The sequence below is a fragment of the Pygoscelis adeliae genome, unplaced genomic scaffold (genome assembly GCF_000699105.1).
Source record: "Pygoscelis adeliae isolate BGI_AS28 unplaced genomic scaffold, ASM69910v1 Scaffold71, whole genome shotgun sequence".
NCBI lineage: Eukaryota > Metazoa > Chordata > Aves > Sphenisciformes > Spheniscidae > Pygoscelis > Pygoscelis adeliae.
Genome location: NW_008824356.1, coordinates 4,883,898 through 4,892,483, shown reverse-complemented (window position 1 = coordinate 4,892,483; position 8,586 = coordinate 4,883,898).

Below are 8,586 nucleotides of genomic sequence, written 5' to 3'. Positions count from 1 at the left end.
GTGCAAAAGCTGAACTTCTCATGTTTATCCACCAGATCTCTTCCCTCTGTGGCATTTACTGCCATGGGAAACATCCAGACATCTACACCAACACCCCGTAGTTGCTTATGTCCCTTTCCCCACCACGCTGCTCTGGACTGATCCTGTCACCTCACTGTATGCACAGCAAAGCATTGGCACAGAGAAGCTCTGTTTCTCAGTGCAAGCTCTTCACACCTCTGCCTGCATACTGGTTTCCCCCCTCCTGGACTGGAAAAACCTGGTCAGGCCCGCCATCCCCCTCACAGCAGAACACTGCTCCTAAAATCATGCCCAGCGGCATACCTGTCACTTCCCCACTTGAAGCCCTTTGATGGGCCCAGCTGCAGACCAGAGACCACCACCAGCTCACCTCCATGCCCGGGGCCCTGCTGCTATCTCAGCACTCAGTTCCTCCTGACAACTACACATCTCCCTTTCTACCTTCTTCCTTTCCAACCCAAGACTCTACAATGAGAGTAGTCAAAATGAAAACCTCCTCTGAAAAAATAGCGATGTCCTCACCCTTGTATCGGACAGGGCCAGTGGCCCTGGCTGGGTTCAATCTGAGGATGAGAGCACTGCAAAGAACGGCCTCATATCTTCCTCGGAGCATGTCCCCATCCGCACTCACGGGCCCTGGGGCTTTATAAGGAATTGCCACAAGAGTGTAAGGTCTGACTGGGTCCTGGGGCTTCCCCGAATCCCTCCCCTGTAGCGATCACCCCAGGAAAGCTTCCTGTCCCCAGGCTGCTGGTGGAGACTGCACCACTTGTGTAAGCCTGGAAATGGTTTATTGCTGTCTTTTCAAATGTAATGTCAAAATTATTGGCACTGTTTATGGTGACATCACTTTCTATAGCTGGTGTAAAGTGGGTATGAAGTTAAATGAGAGCAGTAAAGGTTGCACATGGGCTGCATGGCTGATCGCAGGACTCATCATCCCTTCTCTTAGTAAGCACTGGGAAAGAGCAATTCCCATACACAGCATGGCAAGAGCCCTTCCTGGTAATAGCCGGAGTCGTGTCCGACCCACTTGGCTAACAGGTCCAACCAGACGTACTGAGATGAGCTGTGAGACGGTACTCATCCCTCTCAAGCAAAGACATGATGGTTCATGCAAGCTTGGGTCTCCTCTAAGCTAAACTAGCACAGGGCACACATTGAATACAGGCTCAATACAGCACCCAGCAAAAAAGTACATGCTGTTACCATGCCTCCGGTCCTGCAGGCCAGGCCTGCCTCTGAATCCTGCTCTTAAAAGCACTACATAGGCCAAGTGTAGCTACTCGTTGCAATTTATCTGACTTATGCAGCCAAAGCTGTAAAATCCCTCTTGACCAGGGAACATGTCTTAAATGGCGTCCCCTTGGCAAATCTGGGGTTTTCACCTGGCCTTGCCACCTCATGTAGTGGCACGTTACAACATGTTTTCTCACTTGTTGTAACCTTCAAAAAGTGGAGAACTTCATCAGGTGCAGGGCTGCCATCTTCCCCAAAGAAAGACAAGTGTGCACATGATGTGCATGGTAGGTATAGTGAGATCAGTGGTTCAGCACACGCTCAATCTGTGCAACACATCTGCACAGCAAATGCATCCCTGAGACATTGACTTCATCATGGCAAGACCATAATGCCAGCTGATCAGCAGCTTAGCTGGAGCTACAGTTCCATATAGGCTGCCAGATGCTGGGACATGGCAGATAAACATCCAAATTCCTGTTTTCCTAACATGCTGATTGAAAAACAGGAAAAACATCAGGGTTGTGGGTGCATGATAGTCACAGGAAAGCTGGCAAGAGTGCGCCCATCATCCTAGTCCACCCAAATCCAGGGAGACCTTCGTCATCGTCACAAAGGGTGATACTGCACATCCATCCTTCGGGTGCTCACAATGCCTGGCTCTGTTAACCAAGCTGCTATCCTGCCTGTATAATTTCATTTTGCCTCCTTTTCCCCCACTAACACTGCTCTGCAGGTTGTCTGGCACAGAGGAAACCTTAGCATAGGTCTTCATAAACATCCATATGCAATGTACTCTGTGAACATGCAGGGACACACCATATTATCACCTTCATGTTAGAGCAAGACGAGTCAGGGCAGTCAGGGGAGAAACATCACATTCCCTTCATGATGCCTTTCAATGGGCACCAAAATCAGAGCTTGGGACGCCAGCCTTCCTCAGAGGCAGTGGAGCCCTGCTTGTGCCCTGGGGCTGCCCTTGCATGCCAGAAGCAGCTGCATGTTGCCCTTTCCTTTATCAATACACACAGAGCAAAGAGCAAGAAGGCTCTGGCCTTCTCCAGAAAAAAACACAGGAGCCAGAGGCTGTGCACCAGCAGGAGACGGTGTCTGCAGCACTACCTGGTGCCCACCATTTCCGGAGATAAGGCTCAAGCCCATCCCTGCGTGCATGGGGACAGCCAGCAAAGTCTCCCCTGAGGGCTACAGCGTGGGCTCACCAATGCACGGGAACTCTTGGTGTGCTGAAGCATTAGCTGGAAGATATCTACGGAAATGTGTTATGTATTGTAAAACGTTGTAACATGTTGTAATAAGTTTCCATGCAGCAGTTTGGACTGAGCACCAAAAGGAAAAAGTTGCAGTCCTTTACAATCTTCTCTTAGGAAGTTACATGGTAAGGACCGTGTTTGCACTTCCTTGCCTCATGCAGTAAGAGATATCTAATCAGCCAACCTCAGTAAATCCTTCACCGGGCTCTCTTCAATCTGGGGAAGGAGGAGGACCACCAGAGCCAAAGAGCAGGCCAGAACAGCAGTCTGTCCCCTGACCACTACCCAAGAGGCCAGGACTGGCGGTTATATTGGCTGCACTGGGGTGGCCCTTCAGCACTCTACTCCTACCGCGTGTCTGCTCCTGGCTCTACATGTTCCTCAGCTCTGTGTAGCCTTAACCTTCTTAACCTTCGTCATTCACGACTCCAGGAGTTTTCACATGACACCTTACAGCTGCAGAAGACTCATGCTCCAGGCATTGGCCACTGCTGTGCCTCTGACACCTGCAGCCAACATTGTCAGCTTGGGCTAGTGCACAACACAGCTAATGGTGTGACCTGCAGAGCTGGCAACACACAACCCACTCGTGGATGCTGCTCACACCAGGGCAGCACATCCGAGCTCACCAGGACATTCCCAGGTATCCCCCATGCTTAGTCCACCCAAGCTAAGATGTCCCAGGCAGAGACGCTCCCCCAGTTGTCACTTAGCCACTGAAGCCTTGATCGCAGTCATGGTCATCATATAAGCTCAACAAGTTGGTCCAATCAACCAACAAATGGCAGGGTGCTGTAGTGACAGTCATGGGGGACTCTGAGTTGGAAGGATGGCAGTGAAGCCAAAGATACGAAGAGACCTAGAGGTATCAGAAACACCTGATGGACATAAAACAAGTTATCTTGGAACGGACATCACTGGCATGTCTGGCTAAGAGCAGTGATCAGCACAGATACTCATCATGTACATTTACATGGATGGGCTGGCTAAATCCCAAGGGGATCGGCTAAATCTAAGGGGCTGTTTCCCAACAACACTCACAGTTCTGCCTCCCTCCGGGTGAGCCAAGCAGTGCCTTTAGAGAGGAAAGGGTAGCACGGATGAGAAGGTATTTCCCCCAGTGGAATACCCTGCAGACCCTGCAGGTGAGCCAGAGCTTCCCAGAGGCACGGGCGGGCAGCCTGGCTGCACTGGGCTGGCCAAACAACACGGGTACGGGCTCACCCAGCCTGGCAAAGTGCTGCTGCTTATCCACACTGTAGCAGGTCAGCTCCAACAGCCAGGCAGGAGTCAGTCAGTAAATTACTTCTAGACCACAGAGGGAACATAATCCCCTCTTTTAATTATATATGTATAAATTTACAAATGCGCAACATGCGTGCCACGGGCCTTTATCTAAGTCACAGGAAGGTGACCAGGTATAAACAATGTTTCCCTTGCTATGAATTTGGAGAGAAAGCTGCAGCTGAAAGCTCTAATAACTACCAGCCAAAGTTTCAGCTCTGCCTTTGCTCAGACAGTTGGGAGCCTAACAGAAACCCACTGAAAGAGAAAGTAGGGAGCAAACTGTGCTTCTCACACCAGGCAGGTCCTAAACTGAACACCTCTTGCTGTTCCCAGGGCAATGCCACTCAGAGTTGACAGAAGAGCACCTAATGCTTTCTCATAGCCTCTGATGAAGGTGGCCTCTGGAAGCCACCTTTGCTGTAGGATATTGTAGCAACAGTTTGTTCTCCAACTCAGTTCCTCTTTTCTGCTCCACAGAAGGACCTGCCAGCCTCGCGCGTGCAGAGATCAGGGTCATCTGTATGTCTATTGAGGACTAGACTGCTCAACACTGCACAGGCCTGCGCAAAACCTGGCTCGCAGAACACCTGCAAAGAAGGGCAACGAAAAGGCAGAGGAGGTTCATGCTGCCAGAGAAGAATCAGAAGAACTTGTTGAGTTCTATCAGGGTAAAAGATAAACACCATAGAGAAAAATAGATCCATTAAGAAATAAAGGGGAGAGTAAATTAACCGTGTCTCTAAAGTGCCTGTGTTATTGAACTGTTAAAAAAATCTCTATTCAAAGTCAGGAAAGGAGGAAAACTTTATAATAAAGGATCATTAAAGGAAAACCTGAACACACAACCATCAGCTGGTCCCTCTGCCAGGCATCCTAAGGCTGGAGGGGAATTAACTATTGAGCTTGCTGGGCTGCCCAATTATTTTTTTAAAAATCAGTTGTGAAAAACTGCAGCGGTATAGAAGAGAGAAAATAAAGTTTATCATTAAAAGAAGGAGTGAATGCAAGTGTTCCCAGTACAGGGATTTAGGGTAGCATTTCCAGAAGAGCTTAAGTGATGGAGGAACCGCAGTGCCTAAGCTAACTTGGAGAAATGTTACCCTTAACCTACTGTTGTTAAGAAAATAGTGGGACAAATGCGGGGAAGAGTTGTCACAGCCTGGCATTAAGCCTGCAGAGCCATTCCTCATTCTTCTGGCCGTGATGAGGAAAGTCTTTGCGAAGGCACTCCACAGCAACGGGCTACGGCATATTTTGTTGCCTGCCTGTTTTTCCTCTTGCAGGGAGCTTAAGTGCCCCGACACTTGAAGGTATCCGACCCTCGGTGATGGTGTCTCCAAACCATGGAGAGAACAAGGAAGGAGCTGTCACTGCAAAGCCCCATTTCCCTCCCGATACTGTGGAGGAGCACACCAAAATCACACTGTCCCTTATGCTGCAACAGTCATAAACATCTTGCAAGGAACAGAGCGGAAGGCAAGGACAGGCAAGTTTGGTTTTATTTGTTTTTCTGTCCCATTTAGAAAATCGGTCAGTGGCTGAAGAAACTCAGGGACTGAACATAGAGGGATAAAAAAGTGCCTGGGTATACAAAATATTCATACCTCTATACGTCCATCTCTGCACTAAAAAACACCTTTTAAACTGCACCTACAGCCCCAGCTGTACCAGGGTAAATCCCACAAGCTGAGCAGGTAACCTGCATGGTCTAGCAACAAGCAGGAGAGTCCCCGTTTCACAGTAAGCTGAAGAGATGTTCCTGGCCCTCCATTTTCCTTCTTGTCTCCTGCCACATTTTATTCTGCTGTCCAAAGCCATGCAGTGTAAGACTTTTCAGACAATAATCCCTTTGGGAAGGCTTGCCTGGGCCCCTGCTCTTGCCCATCACCCAGCCCCTCTGTTTGCAGCTCTGGTAATTAACTTGTAAACGAAGTTCTAGCACATGGACTGAAAATGGGCCATAGATAAAGGGTAATGAAAACACTCCATTACAGAAAGGGCCAAATTAAACAACTCTTAATTGAAAAATGGAAATGAATATGAATTTAGATCAACTAAACAAGCATGTTATTGAAGAGGCAGCAAAGTGGATGAACTCCTCACATACCAATTAAAGACATGAAGGCAGAGATGCACCATACGCCACGAGAAACACTCATAATAATATTCTCACCAAGCCAGTAAGTTTGATTAGTTTTATTACTCTCACTTGTACACTTCCTACATTTCTAAAAGCATAGGGGAAGTTAATGACACTTCTCTGGTATCACACTGCCGTGGCTTGCCCCAGTGCTCAGGAATTATTGGCAAAGGTAGCCAGCACTAGCTGCTCAGCTCTATTTCGTGATTAACTTCTTGCAGGGCTTGCAGGGTTCTTAAAAAAAATTAAGATATTGAAATGGTTGGCTCACACAGCAGCAACACTTTCAGCTTCTCCATCACCTTGGTAATCTACCTCCAGCCACCCTAATCGCTCTGGTAATCTCCCTCCAGCTACATGATCTCCATGAACGTGCTGCACAGAGATACAGGTGGGAACCTGCTGGCACTGTGCCTCGTGCTGGCCTTTCCCTCTTCTAAGTGTGAGAGTCACCCAAAGTTTTAGCAAGAATAGACAGGTCCTCACTTATTGAGAGTAACAGTGACAAGCATAACCTTACAAAAACCAACACCACCACTACTTCCTGCAGCACTAAGAAATCCCTTGGCGGCCATTCCAGGCACAGATTCAGGAAAGGTCAGCAACTGCATGGAGCAATCATCCCCATTCCACACCTACACCGTGGGATTAGGACTACAATTCAACGCTCTGCAGCAAGCAGGAAAAGCTGGCGGGAAGGGGCGAAGCCAGGGCTACTAAAGCTGCATAAAGCCAATTTTTCCTTCACACTTTCTATCACATTTCTTGAGGGAACTCCGTGGGTTCACTCCTGAGCTCCTGCTCAGTGCAATACAGGTTCCTCAGGCCTTTCCAAATTACGTTCACCTCTAAATACAGAACGCTTTTGCAAAACTGAAGCAAGGTAAGCCTCTTGTTCTGGAAAAATACTCTTGGTACGAATGCTTCCCTCCAAATGACCACCCCTCCTGATTTCCTCCATCCCCGTTCAACTCCTAAAGGGCTACACCGTGATACCGAAATGTGTTAACCTGATAGCAGTTAAAACAATACATTTTCAATTAGCGTTTTAGTTGGCTTTGTTTTGGTTTTAGCCAAAATTGACCTCTTAGCTGCCTGACAAAGCTTGCTGAACGCACAGACAATCCCCACTCCTCACACATGGCACCAGCATCTCCTTGGGGTTTCTTTTGCTTACATGAGCAATTTTATTTATCCCAAAATTCTTCATCCACATAATTACCATACAATCATTTAACAACAAGAACTGACAATTTTTAGCACTTTTATTCTCTTTTTTAATTGATTATTTCCCTTAAAAGGTGAATCTAGTGTCCCCACAACGGCAATCAGGATCTTATTTTTTTGAAATACTGAACTGATAAATCGATTTGTTTGATCAGTAGGAGACATACTGTAGTGACAAACATACACAGTCATTTCAATAATCCCAAATCAAACTGTTAGTGAACTTTAATATTGTAGATACTTGTGTTTAAAATTTGGAACTGTCACATATTAATAAATTCAATAGGGATAACATCTAAAATCTACACATTACACTTAAGAGTATCTGTTATGAGAAACACACTGATTTAAGTCAGAATACTTGTCAGCTTGAGGCCATTTTGAATACTTCAAGTTGTCTATTAAGGATATACTTCCCCGCAGGAATCTACTTACCTCACCTGGATTTTACAGAATGGTCTGGCTTTATTCTAAGAGCGGCACTTCAACTCTTCTGAATATTCTTTCAAATACATTGATTAACGTAGTCTTTTTCAAGTATCTTGCAAAATGGCCACAGTGACATCTGGTCTGACTTGTGCAAATTGTCTCACTAGGAAAATTAAATTCTTTTTCCACGTTGCCCAACAGGAGGATGCTCATGGTCCTTCCAGGAGCAGCCAGCTCAAAAGGGGAGGAAGATGTATGCAATGTGAAAGAGTGCTGCCTTGAAAAAACAAAACAAAACACGTTCTTCTTCTCTTTAAATGGAGGATTTGAATATTTTTTCCTGAATTCAGTGTTCTCTCAAACCAATAACTTTCTTGGCCTCTGATGGCTAGTTGTAGTGTTCTGCTGAAGGTTTTACATGCAAGCAGTTCCTATATATCTTTCTCTCAATTGCACTCTTTGAATTTCACTTTCATATTGAATTTCATACGTGATTTACTTTCTCTTTGACTACTACCTCCTGAGAAATAACTCCATGAATGAAAATAAGGGGTAGATATCACTCTTAGGTGTGGATCCAGTGGGAACCCACATGAAATGCTGTGAAAGTCCACAGCATGTGATGCTCACAACAATCTTAGAAAACACTTTCATTAATGACCTACAAGAGGGAGAGAACAATGTTGAAAGATGGGAAGAACTGCAAGCTACAATGAAAATGCAAAAATATAGAGCTCCCTTGAGGAGTTAGAAACTCATGCAAGGAAAAAAAATACGATTACATGAAATTATAAATATTATGAAGAAGGGAATAAAGATTCATTGTCAGCTGCCTCTTCCAAGGGGCATTAAATGATGCTAATAGATTCAAAGCAAGATTTACTTCACTTGTGCAGTTCTGCTGCAGAACTTCTTGCTGCGGGATATTAAGATATTTACATGTGTTCAAAATCCAAGGAGGCTGTCAAAGTA